The 15,005-nt window shown below is 40.8% G+C and overlaps 1 protein-coding gene across 1 annotated transcript in view; it reads left to right on the top strand.

The window, feature by feature from the left end:
- The window catches only part of snx19a (sorting nexin 19a), a 92,873-nt gene that overhangs the window by 35,397 nt on the left and 42,471 nt on the right, over positions 1 to 15,005 (top strand). The window contains exon 3 of the mRNA XM_035666108.1: positions 5,439 to 5,524. The gene's annotated coding sequence lies outside the window, so the exon portion shown is untranslated. The remainder of the gene's footprint in view (positions 1 to 5,438; positions 5,525 to 15,005) is intronic.

The raw sequence follows: 15,005 nt of genomic DNA, 5'->3' as shown, positions 1-15,005 counted from the left end.
CGACCATGATAAAATCACTTACTTTATGATCTACATGCTTCTTCTCTTTTTGTTTCTCTGGCAAAGTCTCTGGCAGACAGATGGATAATTCTAATATCCTTATGTCTGCTTTTGGTTGTAATGAGCAGCATAGTAGACACATTTTAATGCAATCCGATGGCTTTACATACACACTAATACTTTCATCTCAATACTTTCATGATCGTGAATGTATGTAATTTAGAGTTGTGATTAATCAGAGTGCGGTGATATTGTAGGCCCATTATTGAGGGGATTATTGAGGGGACCGACATCCAGCCTCTGTGTTTAGGAAATCTCAGTACTTTCAGAGTAGATTTAGGTTACTTGTACAAGTTCTTCAGATAGTACAGCAGACAGGCAGGACTGTGGGTGGTTATCCATGTTTTGACTACTGTATCCAAACAGTTAAAATCAGCCATTTGAAGTTCCTGGCCCCTGGGATGCTAAATGTTGCTTGTACTCAGAAAAGGATTGTGATTTTCTTTAAAATGCCAATAGACAAGAACAATGTATGAAAGAGGAACATATTTGGCTTGTACTTGGATACTCGGTAAAGCACCAGCTGCCCAGAAGTTACTTGTTTGTAATGACTAGCCTGAATGACATTCATTGATTTTTGTAGAAACTTCCTGCAACACAGACACAACTTTGACTCAACTGTGAATCGCATCCTTAACACAGAGAATTACCAAAGAATTTGTAAAAAAAGCTGACAAGATCTGTGTAGTAAATACACTTTGATTGATTACACAGAAGGAAGGAATTTTAAGTTATTTTATGGGATTTATACTGTACAGTAGTCTGGTGACGAGATTAAACTCCTGCAGTGTCAGTTTAAAGGATAGCACAGACCCTCATAGGGGCATGCAGTAAAACCAAAAAAAAGGAAGGCCTTACAGAGAAACAACGGAGGTAAAAAATTCTTGGATGTGCTGAAGTGACACCCCCATTAATAATGTTGAACAATGTTTTAAGACCAAGACGAAATACAGAAATGTTGTATATCATCTAACGTTGCTTTAAAAGGTCACCCTGTAGCAATAAAGGACTATTCCTAGCATGTCACTTGCACATTCCTCAGATGAAAAGGCGTTGAGGGGATTTCTTAAGTCGTCCTTTATTAAAGATAGCTCTCAGATGCGAAATTTAGGGCAAAATTGAAGCAGAGATTTTCACCACACTGATGGGAGGAGTTAACATCTCATTTCTCTGCCAGCAACTGCGCCGGTGACACTGCAGTAATAAATCTTTCACTTGAACACTAGTAAATCACTAAGTAAATTATTAGTTAGATCTTAAAGAGGATACGCCTTCCCAGTATTTTGTTTGTGGTGATAAGCCAGTCCTAAGTTTCAATGTTAAACTCCGGATGAACACCCAAAGTCTTAAAAGGTAGCACACACAGATTTCCAGGACAAAGTTGACTAATCTCAATTTCATCTTTTTATTTTGTGTATGTCAGATAAACATGCTAAAGTTTCATCAGAGCATACATTATTAGTTAATGTCCTGTTCACAGGAATTTACACAGACATTTTGAGAGAGGGGAAAGGAGAGGAATAATCAGTTTTTAAAGTTGGGGAGATGTCACTGTGAAACTGTGGCTGCAGCTTGTACAGGCCAAAGATGGACAGTAATGAGGACAAATAGAGTGAGAAGATATTAAACAACTCACAAAAACTAACTAAAGCAATCACATACAATGTTAATCTATATTACGCAAGCCTGAATTCTTCTGCTCGATTGTCACCGATTTTTCTAACGTTATGTTAAAAAATGTGTTAATGATTTTTTCCCACTATTAGCAGCCCACTTTCTCTTCCTCACTTTCCCAGGCTCTGAGAGTGGCTTTAAGGGGTTACCTTGTTAGAGGTTTGGGGATATGCCCATGTCGGCCGCTCTGTTTTCTTCAACCTTCTGTTTTGGAGAGGCCCTTTTCTGTGTCGGCACTGTGACAGGGTTCTTGGCAATATCCTGAAAGTCAAATCTGTTCATTTAGATTCAAGTGGTGACCATGGAGCAGACAGCAGCCCATTGGCATGCTGTGGCAAAACTAGTATTCAGGGCACTTAATATCCTGAACTCAACATTTGTCCTTTTTCATAACACTAGCAAGCTGATGGGTGAGTCTGTGTGTTAAAGCGGTTCTTGTATTTAAATAAGATAAATAATATAAATGTGCAATTTGTTACTGCTTATAAATTGCTGATTAACTTTTTATTCTTCCAGAAGTCGCAAGTCTGGGCCAGTTAGGGCAGCACCCTGATGGGGGTTAACATGTCTTGCTTAAGGGCACTTTAGTAGGTGGAGCTGCTTACTGGTATTGGGCTAACGTGAATATAGTCTAAAGCTGGGCTGAGGACTACAGGAGTTTAACCCATTTAAAAATCGGGTTGCATGCATTACGCACAAAAAGAATAACTTCACAGATTTTCTAATCTCAAACATGCATTCACAACAAGATGTGAAAATAATGGTGCATCACACAGTACATGATATTATTAAGATAATCGTGCCATAGGGAGCAATGCACCTCCGCATGTGATCTCCTGGGGTAGCAGATATAAACAGACTAATGTAGCGGAACACCTTGCTGTAGTAACGTTAGTGCTTAGGAATAACAAAAGCAGAAGGCTAAATGAGCCTGGATGAGAAAATGCTTAAGGAAATGCGGTCAGCACAGGTTGTCTATTCTTCAGCAAGAACTAGAGGTGAGAGTGTCAGTTTTAATATCTGTCAACAGTAGTATGCTAGCTAATGTTAGCCTCACGGGATACGTTGTTTACCACTGGTTGGCCACACCTCTCATTCACTTCCCTACCAACGTAATCATCCAGATTTTAACTCCTGAATAGCAAACACGTTTGAAAATTATCGGGGCACTCCTGATGAGTCGGCAAGCAGCTCAGGAGGTTTAAGAACGGATCCTGTAAACCCCTCACATTATAGGATAATCTGGGCCGGACCAGATTTCTTCTCCAATCGTAGGGAGGTTAATCGGCCCAAAACTCCTGTAGTATGCGAGTGTAGAACTTCAAAATCAAAAGTGCCAAAAAAGTGCCTCCAATGTTAGTGCAGCTTACCTCACCAGTGGGTTAATTTTCTCAGATGTAGGATGGAAATATTTTGTAAATGAGTAGTGTTTCGTGTGAAAGCAGTGGACACCCACATTATATATTCTTCACGAAACAAGCACTGCACTGTTTAAAACAGAAAGCCTATTGCTGTAAAGGAAGAACAACAAGATCAAGTGTATGGAAATGGTTTTTCCCCACACTTGGGATTTCTTATGGGAAAAACTGGGCTCACATAAAATAATCTTATTCAGTTGCATCATTTCTTTATTTAATAGGAAATTTAGAAAATGAAATCCTTTGTGAAGTATAATAATGCCAGTTGTTACTTTTTGTTGTTGAATTAATGTAGTAGCATGAGAGCTGAAGCACCACATAGTTCTAATAATCAATGATGTGTCAACGTAGCAATAGCACATATTCTGAGCTCAATTTCATTTTTTTCACAAGCTTACATTTTCAGTTACATGCAGTCTTTGGCCTTTTCTTGAATCTGCAGAGCTTTTCAGGGACACGCAGATGCAAAGAGACAATGAACAGAATCGGGCTGTGGATAGAGCCTTGAGATACTCCACTAGAAATGCGCTGATGAGAATGTAGTACTATTGACTGCAGCACTCTGGGCATACATACTGTACTGTCGTGATGCCAAAAGTAGTGCAGAGGTTAAGTACTGTAAAAAAGACAAGAAGAGTCCACTAGTCCAAGTAAATCAGTGTTCATGTTAAGCATTTTTGAATGATTTAAACGCAGTAGTTTTATATATAAACTACTGTCAAAATCATTATTGAGGACTATACTGCTATGCAAGGGGAGGACATTATGTACTGTAAAAACAAGACACAGAGTGAAGAAATGGTCAGTAGAAAATTTGGAATTAGGATGTTGGCATGCAATTCTAAAAAATAATAACCACAACCACACAAAGATAAAATAGTAATCCTACAATCCTGTTTTTTTTTCCCCTTTTATAAACAGAAAATATACAGTGATTAAACATGAGTCACGTGCCCTGTTAGGCATTCAGGAGACATTAAAAAAGGACATGAATCATCAGAAGGGAGACACAGTAACACGGACAACAGTGTGTAGCATCAGGATGTGGGCATGTGGGAGACACACAATAAGCCATATCAGCCTTACTCGTTTACAGTCGTAGCCTTCCCCTGCATGGTGGGCCAAGTAGAGTTTCTCATGGACTGACAACACAGCTGTACACCATTCGTCCGGTCTGAAAGACGGCTAATGGGACAAAGGGCATGAGTGAGGAGAGGGAAACGAGGGAGAGATGCTCGCTGAATCGCCCAGCCCTCCCCTGAGCAGGACGGGGAGCACCACTCTTCCTCTCTGCTCATAGCTGCTTTCCCCCGGCCCTCAGCCATTTTGGAGAGAGGAAAAAGTGGCTGCTTTCTCTCTCCCTCTCTCACTACGTGGCATAGCTTTGGAAAGGCTTCGGCTGCTGTGTTGTAGCAGCAGAGAAGAAACATTTTGCAGCTCGCACTTTGGAGATAATATGTTTGCAGAGAAAAAAAATTCAGACGCGAAAGAGCCTTCTTCCATCTTGACTTTTTTTTTAATGAATTTTTGTTTCCCTTGCATTCAGCTGCTAAGCCTCTCTCCTCTTTGCTGTGCACTTTCACTCATGCTGTGTCCTTTTCTTTAATAACTTGCGCTGCAGTTTTGTTGGCTGGTCCTTTCCCCTTGTCTCTTTTAAGTTATATCTTTTCTCATCTCTCAATTTGATTTTATGCAACAGAGTGTAAGACAAAGGGATATGTCCAAATTTTGGCACCACTAAGAAGAGACAGAGCTGCAGCCAAGGATCCTGCTGGGATCCAAAAAAGCCAAGCAGAATGAAGCACCAAAAAAAAAAAAAAAAACAACACCACCCTTTCCTTTGCTTGGTCACAAATTCCACTTTTTCTGTAGCCAGCCCTGCGCTTCGACTCCTCCTCGTCCACATCTTACCGCATTCAACCTTTTGCCATTTCTCTCTTGCCGTACCTTTTTTTTAAGGCGATTTGAGGTTTTTGTACCCCGGAAAATGGGCACTGGACAACGGGTTAGGAGGGCGTAACAGGGAGAGAACGAGGGGATGTTATCTTCTTACTTTTCCTTGTTATTTTCCGTTGTTTTTTTTTTTACTGTTACTGTTATTGAATTGTTGTTGTAGTACTTGTAGTTTTTTATCTTTTATGTGTTTTAAGGGTGTGCTTGGACTACCACGTGTTTGTAAGTGTGTGTTTTTAGGAATTTGTGTGCATGAGGATCTTATCTGTTAACGTTAGACTTTCAGTTCTGTTCACAGTCTGTGTCTGATGATTTGTATATCTGTTTTTATAGGTTTTTTGATTTATACTGAAACATTGGCCTACACTACTCCTCAAGCCTGACTCCATCTGATTCCAGAGGATTCGTGTGCCCTACCGGTATGTTGGCGATTTATAATACTTATAGTTTTCTCTCTGTTAGCTTGGTTCAGTTTAGTTTGTAACCCGCACCATATGATGCATAGCTGATGATTTGTTTTTTGATGTTGTTTATGGCAGACAGTAAGGTCATGGAAATGCATAGTTTATCAGACAAATGCAGGTATTTATAAACTACCGGTTTTCTTTTCAAAATGAAAACGGGTTATAATATTTTGTGTTCTGTTCAGGTGCGATTTAATATGATTTCACAATCTTATTTATTCTCACTTAATATTTACATAGAGGATGTTGTCTGTTGACTATTGTAGTCATACTTGGAATGAAGAATACAAATGCTCTCGTAATGTTCTTCTGACATTTTATTCATGTTGTGGTATTTCATAAAAAACTCAGCACTGTACAGGAGAATTTTATTTTCACATCTAGCTGGCATTTCATGTTTTTATGTCCACATATAAAAGAACACAACAGTATTATTCTGTTTGACATTTCAAAAATAAATGTTGACCTCAGAAGAATGTGATCAGTAGGTTACACAAACACCACGTCCATCTCACAGTCATGTGCTCTGGCCTGTTCATTGTACCATGGCTTAATTTCAAAGCTGTACTCTATAGATACACAAACAGAAAATATCTTTTATTGCCACACTGAAAAGGTCTAATCAAATATGAATGAAAAATACATAAAAGAAACAGTGTACTGCCATGAACAGTTTTTTTCCGCACTATCAAAAAAGGATTTATTCTGCAAATATTATAAGGTAAAAGTTAAAATAGACTGAACTTCTAAATCTTCTAACATATAATGGAAGATATACGATGTAGATGTATAGATGTTGTATGAGTGCAGTTTACAGGTTCAGATAGCGGATTGACTTGCTGATTCCATGTTTTCTGAGTTTCGTCTTCCTTATTTGCTCTTGAAGTGGTAATGCCAGCTGCCACAAACCCGTAGATCCGAACTTGTGGTGACTGGCTGCACAAGCTCGTATCTATAGGTATGTGTCTTCCTGGCAAATACGGCACCTGACCTAAGAAAAACCACTAGTTTAATGTAATTATCTTTAAAGCAGGTTTTGACAAGATAGCTAAAAAGATGGGGCTTGTCCGACTCCATTACAGCCTCATCTGTACAGTAAGTCATTTATAACACCGAGCTCTCTTAACCTGTGTTTACACGACTGAACAACGCCGACTTTGTCAGACACTCTCTGCCAAACTTATCCCACGTGTCCCGTCTTTACGCAGTGACCCCACCCAAAGTAGGAGGGTTGGACTATGACATTATAAAAATCCCTTTAATATTTCGGGCTGAATTAGGCCATTGGGTCAGTGCTGCAGGACTGCTTCATAGCAATATTGGTTTTACAGAATGTTTGCATAAAAGTGATTTTGCCAAGTATTTGATGAATTAGCAGGAAACAGACATTCCCATCTGGTTATTTTGTCTACGGAGTGTTTCTTAAATTTTCTTTAAAAATTCCAGATGTCGTAAAAGCCGTGTATGTCATGATCTAGTTTGATATCACAGAATGCTATAAAACTACATTTACCCTGACAGATTTCACTCCTACAAAGCAGCCATCCTGCAGTTTCCTCCAGTGTTCCGCAGGTTGAGGTAGTAGGTTGTATAGTTCAGAGTGACACCACAGGAGATAACTGTACAGCCTCCTAGCTTTCCCTGAGGAAACACCACACACTCTGGACACTGATGGATTATTTTACCAAACACTAACTTTTGTGCAATATTAGACTGGGCACTGGGTTTATCAGTTGGTTGTAAATACATTGTCTTTTTATCAGGTGGTTTCGTACCTGGCCCTAACATATTGATTTTGAATTTTCACAATTTTCTTTCCTTTGTTTGACATTTTATTTATAGGGCATGTGAAGATGTAAAAATATGTGCTGAACAAATTAACATGAACATGGCAGAAATTGCCTCTCATGACATTATTATGGCAGGAAGACAAAATTAAAACAATCATAGAGCAGAAGACAACGAGGAGGAAAACGTTTGAGAGTTTGGGGAACAGCACCAGCATGCTGCTACAGCAGCAAGGTCTATGGGCCGCTCTAATGAAAGAGATGCCACTGAAGGGAAACACCATACAGCCGCAGGGGGAAGAACATGGACTTGGCAGCCAATTATGTACAAAGTTCAGTTTCACTTAACCAAAACGTTATATTTCCTCTGCGCAACTATGTGGTAAAGACAGTGCTGTGATCAAAACAGCTAGAAACAACTTTAACTGCTTCAAACCAAGAAAACCACAGACCCCTGAAGTCATCTAGGTCCCTGACAGCAATGTAAAATACGCAGTTTTATTGCTTTATTTGAGGAATATTCAACTGAATAACTTGTGCTTTTTCACAAATCATGTGAGTTCTAGCTGCACTTCACAGTCATATTTTAGCTGAACAGTTTTGATCTCTGTTGGAGACTACATTTTCTGAACTCCCAGTTTAACGTGCTGGAATTTCAGTTATGGGCTTCTGTCAATAGACACTGAATACAAATACAAAATGACATACAAATAAAATCAATGTTACGCAAATGCGGCTTTAAAAAATCTCTATGAGCAATTTGCTGTAACTTTTTTCTGTCGTAGGTTTTGTGAACATTAATTAATCCTGCTACATCTTGTACTTTTACTGCCATGAAATTATGTTCCTAATCTAAAAAATAAAACCTGACAGTGGATGCAGTCTTGTTACGGAGTGCAGTGTGCTGCTATGTGCAGATATGTAGAGCATGGGGTGGTATGATGATGAAAGACTGTTTCCACTTAAACTCTTCGCTCTCTGTCCAAGGCCACCCGGTTCGAAGTAAGGAGCTCCGTGGGTCAGAATAAAGCGGGGGGCCCTGGTACGGGGCAGCTTCTGCAGTACGAGCAGTCAGTTACAGTAGATACAACATGACACTATTGTGTGTGGTTTTTTTCTCAGTGCATAATAACCCCTCTTAGTCTGTTTTTTTCCTGGAATGAGCAAAGTGTTTTTCATTTGCATCCCTGTCTGTGTGAGATGTTTTGTTGTGGACATGGGGTAGTGTGTTACAGTATACAGCAGGAGGCATACAGGAGCTTTCCCTAGTGACCCCCTCCAGCACACACACCCCGCCCTCCTTGTGGAATGTAAGTGTAGGTTTTTGCCTTCATTGAAAATTTCTATAAATAGTCCCGTTTAGCTGTTTTAATGTTAGTTCTGTGTGTGGCCGACTCGAAACGTCAGCGTCGCTGGAGAGGAAGTGGAGGCACTATGTAAAAGTGAGATTACATGAACGCCCCTTTTACTGCTCTGAGGTGCATGTGATGTGTTGAGACACCACAGCATGTGATGTCTGTGACCCAGAGAGATGCATTTACTTTTAATGAAAAAGGTATATGGAGTGAGAACTTTGTTTGTTTTTTAATTGCCCTTGAAATGAGAGATAATACCCTCTCAAAGAAATCCATTTAAACCAGTAGAGGCAAAGAGGGCGGTAGTGTGGGACCACACCGGCCATTTTTCTGCTGTCACTGATCTGAGCCCATTGTGTGTTGTCCGTCAGAGGAACCCTTTTCTGGTAATTCCCCTACCTCCCCATTTGTCTCGCTTTCTTACCATCTTGTCACCCGTCCTTTTTCACAAGTCTTTTCTGCTGCTTTACAGCAGCTAATACTGATAAAATATAAGACTACCACACCACCAGGCTTCCAGTTACATTTCCTTTTACCGCTCCCTGAACTTGTGCGTCTTCTCTTCGTTGCACCCTCCTTTTCTCTTTCAGTCTTGTTCCCACCCTTTTCTCCATGAAACGCACGCTGTAATACCCAGTCACTCTCGCAGACACAGAGGGAGAGAGAGACAGGAACAGAATACCGGACTTGCCGACTGAAGAGGGATTTTTTTTCTTTTCTTTTCTTAAATGAAAAGGAGCTTAAAAAGAGACATTGTAAGACAAAATGTGATTGCCTATCTTTGCCTTCTTTCTTTCTCTCTGCTACTGTATGCTTGTTCTCTTTACCACTTTTTCCCTCCCTCTCTACCATTCCTTATCTCTCCTTCTCTGTACATAGCAGGCCTTTAGAGTCTGTGATTTCAGCTGTGAGGGGAAATTAATGGATGATATTTATTTCTCTTTCACCGCTCTGCTACTGCTGTTCCGGTGCTGTATGTAACAGGCAGAGGGGCAAGCCGAGACTCTACAGTTTCTCTGCCCTGGGGACCTGAGCCTGCAATCCATGAAGCATGCAAGGCAGAGGAGGGAAAGAAAATACAGAGGCACAGACAGAGAGGTGTGATACAGTGAGACTAAAGCGCCGACCAAGAGCAGAAAGAAAATGTGACAGAGATCGAGCCAGTAGACAAACAAACAGGGCAAGAATAAGATGGGTAGTAGTGTCACATGGAGAAAGATGGGTGAGTAGCAGCGGGTAGAGGCACTACAGCAACAGGCGTTACACATTTTTTCCTATTATTCACTACTGTGGCTGTTTTGGCGCTCTCTGTCTGAGCTTATTTCCATAGCTATTAAGCATATCTGCAAAATGCAGACGATAACAAGAGCATCCGTTTGTTTTTTGTTGTTTTTTCTGATGTTAAACTGTGCTTATATGGAAAATGTAGGGAATGCTGAGATGCTGGGCACATGTCGACTTTATTGGATCGTATGTGGTATGCATGTGTGTCCTGGTCATTTGCATTGGCTTTCTTTTTATTCAAGTAATCAGTTACGTATCTTACCTTAACTTACCTTATCTTATCTCTTCCCCTCTTTCATTCCTGTCTTCTTTTTTCATTCTGTTTCTCATTTGTTCTCGCTCTCCTGTACTAGTAAGCGTGTAGCAATACAGGCCCATTGATCTGCTCCTTTTTTCTCCCCTTGCGTGTGCTATTCTCTGTTGCTAATTTATATAGAGGCTTCTTTCTCCATAGTTTTTAAATGTACTGTAGTCAGTCATTCTTACTACTTTTCTTTTTAAATGAATCTCAGCTATATTTCTTATTCACCTACTTTAACACTTTAACCCCACACCTGCCCTCCCTTTCATCTCTCTCTCTTTCTCTCTCTCTCTCTCTGTATCCTTCTCTCTCTCTCTCTCTCTCTCTCTCTCTGGCTGCACATGGTATAGTCTTGCATGTCTGAGCAGCAGACGGCTAGACAGCAGCAATCTGCTACAGCAGCCTCATGTACTAGTCCGAGTAATCCATTCAACAAAGCCTGAGGTAGCAGCACTAAAATCTCTTCCTCTACTTCTCCCTCCAGCTTTCTTTTTTTCTCACAGATCTCTCTCTTTCCATTTTGTCTGGCCACATCCTCCCCCCCTCTGTTCCTCAGCTAGGCTGACCGGCGCAGACACACAGAGAGGACTGCGGCAGCCTCGCAACCACAGTCAGCTGGGTGAGTTTTCTTTCCCTCCTCTGATCTCTCTCCTTCCTCGCATCTCGTCTCATCACCCTCCCAACGTTCCTATTCCTCCCTTTCTCTTCATCTCTTCATCTCTTTCGGGCAGTCAGATCTCATTCCGTCTACCTGACGAATGAGCTTTCCTTCCATAAAGTCAGAGCCGCACGATTGACAGGTGCGGTCTAAGAGGACTGACAAGCCTGGCGTGTCTGAAAATTGGATATCTCATAGGGAGAATGGAAGTGGTAAGGAGCTTTGATTTTTTTGTAATGGGGAGTGATTTTTTTCTGAGTGAGAACCTGGCAGTATATTTTCGATCTCTGCTGCTGTCCTCGTTGTCTGACTGGTGCTGCTGCGCATGTGCACGGTGCAGGATTTTGGTATTTAAGTGAAAAATCAAAGATTATCATAACATGGTTCGGCTGAGCCAGGCTGTGGCAGCGACAGGGAGGCCAAAATATGCTGAGGCAGAGCCATTCTTATGAACATCATGTGATAATAAAGTGCTGTCTGTCTGGGTGTGTATGGCCATTCACTGGTGAATATAGTACAAGTGCGTACAGTATGCGTGTGTTCACTTGCAGTAAGATGATATGTTGTGGTTTGTATTACAGCCTTTATGTATGATTTGCTTGTGATTTACAGGGTGTATCGGTATTTGACTCATGCGCAAAATACCACGATACTTATTGTCTTACAGTATAAAAGTGTTGGATGGATGAACTGATGCATGTGCTGTGGTTTCGTGCGGATGCCGACTTATAGAGACCACACTGGACTTAGTGTCAAAACTGAGACTCAGGGTACAGCACAGCACAAAGCCAGGGAGAGAGGAAGCTGCCATTGTCTGCTCCAGCCTCAGCCATAGCGCTCTCGCAGCAGATGATCTACTGTATGTCGCCTAGGAAAGGCCAGACAAAAAGCAATCTGTACCTCTCTCATTCCCTGAGACCCTAACTTGTGACGTTTTGCTGTGATGTGCACGGGTTGGGTTCTTGGGAGCTGCGAGGGGCACTCACACATCTCTGTAACCTAAACCAAAAAAAAAGGAAAAGACAAACATGGCGGAAAGACACAAAGCGCAGCAAAAAAGGGACGGCTTCACTTTTTTAGCTAGGCACGGTGACAGGGAATGTTCATTTGATCCACCCACACAGCGAAAATAGAGATAGAGGGGAACTAAAAGGAAGAACATTGGAATTCTTTCAGAATATGGAGGGGTTTAGACCCAGAAGCAGGCACAGCATGTGGGGCGTTGGGTGGGGGACAGGGGGAGATGGATAGAGGAATGTGGGTATGAAGGACATGTGACTGGGATGGAGGGATGTCAAGACAAGGTGGGGTGATATGGCGAAATGCTGTCACATTTACGGTATTCTCGTTTTTTAGGGCAGGTACAATGAATGAATGAGGAATTTGTGACTAGGGTTACACCCACAGTGACTAATGTTACACATGCTAATATAGACGAACAGCACAAGGACCTCACTCATTCTGTAGTTGTAGACACACTGTCCCGTGTATACTGCATAGACACTCAGTCATACATTTACAGAAACACACTCACAATAGAATTTTTTTCATTTATATGCAGCAGAAAAACATTAAGCACATAATATCACTAGGGCTACACAGCACTTTAATTTACTATATATCATATAACGAAGGTCACAAATTCATCATGACTTCTTTTTTCCACTTCTCAAGCTGTCTATGGGCTCTTCATGCCTTATCTTGAGAGCAGCACAAAGTACTGGTGAGAGCGTGGCACTAAAAGCTCAGTACACTTGTGCTTGACCTCATGAAAATTATCATCTTTCTTTTACTATACCCGTTGCACCTTTTCATCTTTGTTTGTTACATGTGAATTGAAGATACTAAATAGGGGAACTTAATGCATGGCTGGTTGAGAATGGTAGGATACTTGTACTTGTATGCAGCAGGGTGCCACCCACATGGGTGCCAAGTCATTAAACTATGGATGAAAGCAGGATTGTAGTGAGATGCGAAATTGCAGTAAAAAGCCGTTATAGTGTATATTGTGTTTTTATAGATGGTATTGGAGGTGGAATGAGTGAGACCGTATTCGGTCCAGGTTTTTGATACAGTACTCCGTGTGAGTCTCAGTGCTAACAGTTCTCCAAAAACTACCGTTCAGTGTGTTGAAATGTGTCTGGAGGCAAATGTCTGTTTCTATAATTGGTTGGTGATCTGTGATCACAGTAACAGCTTCATTTCCAGCTCTCCCCTCCCTTTATCCACACCTACAGTATGTAACCCTTTACATGTCTCCTTCTTCGTCAGCCACTCTGAAGTCGCTTCGTCTTTTTTAGGGAGCTTCAGCAGCATTTGAACAGCGATACTGTTTGATGTTTTGTCCTCATTCTTTCATTAGTTTGGATGGGATGTGATGCAGCGATTATGTGGCTGTCGCACAGGTAGCTTTGTGCTCTGATTATATTTTCAGCTTTGATTTGAAGGCATTTTTAACCATATCAGATTGAACGGTTGAAGAAACAGCTGCCATTTTTGGTACAATCCCTCCATGCTTAAGGAATTTTGGGATTCATTAAATAGGCATTTTTACTATGTGGTCAAATGCTTCTAATGAGCAATGACTTCTGTGAATCTGCAGCTCATTCGCATTGTCACGCACTTCATATCTTATTGGGAGTTTTGCTCCCCGGCCTGGTTTCAGTTTACTATGTGAAAGGATGCAGCTGTAAGAAAGGTTTCCTCAGAATGACTCCAACAGCATGTAATGCAGGTTAGGCAAATTTCTATACAAGTAAACCAGCATATATATTACTGTAACTCTAACTCTAATCCTGCAGCAGAGCTTAACAATAGACAAATAACTATTCTGTACGGTAATTTCTGTAGGATGTCTGACATTTTTTCACGCCTTGATCCATCATTGCTATGATCAGAAATACTTGGCTGCTGCTGCTCGCTAGCTCCATGCGATCCATATTGCGATGTTTTAGCTGTAGGAGTTAGATGTCTGTTACTGTATTACCGTCTTTGAGGTATGCATCCTAAAGAGAATCAGTTAAAGCATTTCTCATCTGCCTTGTGACTTCATACAAAGTGCAAAATGTCTTGTTTTTTTTTTACATTCCAGTATTTGGTGGTACAATGTAAATGTAGTCATGTGATGTCGTCTCAGTTCAGCAGGGTTTCCTACTTGAAGCAGCGAGTCTGCACCAGTAGGTCATGGTGTCAGTGTTTGCCTTGTTCAGCAAAAACATGCAGTGAAACATACAGTACATCCAGACAGACAGCAAGGAAGAGGAAAGGAACAAGAAACATAGTGAATATTTGTAGAGTGGCTGCAGATATGATTTCTGTTTGGTTTCGAAATGTCATCCTCCACTCTAACAAAAAAAGTTAATGACTGTGAGTAAAATAAAAGCAGTTAACTTCCATGTGTGCAGCTCAAGCATTCACACTGTACTTCCATCACTGTGTGTGTACATGTGCCACATTATTGAGACCTCCTACCGCAGCCTTGCCCCTCAGCCTCTGCTAGATTTTTTTTAAACAACTTGTAAAATGGCCGACCATTGAGAGGACTACAGATCTCTCACTGACAACTTGCTTGATGTTAATGTTTTTCTCTTACAGTTTTAAACTATGCAGGCAGTTATAGTGTACACAGCTGGACCTACACTGGTGGAAACTAATTGACAACGAAAAAAGCTAATATTGGTACAAGTGACTGACAGTAAGCAATGATGAGATCAATGATCTCTCGAGTATAAATAAAGGTTGCAAGCAAACAGATGTTATGCTTCCATTTTTAGGGATTTATTACACAATTCTTATTATGTTTGCCTACAGTATATGTTATCTTAGATACATTTACTGCTGAGCAGTGTATGTGCAGTTCTTTATGGCTATCAGTCAGTTGAAGACTCACCGATTAATGACGTAATGTGAGTAATGTTGTAGCTGCAATATTTTAAGTCTGTTTAAAATTTGATGAGAAAGCTTGATACTGCAACAGCAGGTAACATGGCCTGGAGTTGAAATACATTTGAATATTTGCAAACGTCAACATTTAAGGTTTTTTTATTTTATA

Source organism: Morone saxatilis, unplaced genomic scaffold (genome assembly GCF_004916995.1).
Source record: "Morone saxatilis isolate NCDOM2014 unplaced genomic scaffold, NCSU_SB_2.0 Contig20, whole genome shotgun sequence".
NCBI classification, from domain to species: Eukaryota; Metazoa; Chordata; class Actinopteri; family Moronidae; genus Morone; species Morone saxatilis.
Note: the sequence above shows the minus strand (reverse complement) of the source record. Positions and strands in the feature narration are given on the sequence as shown.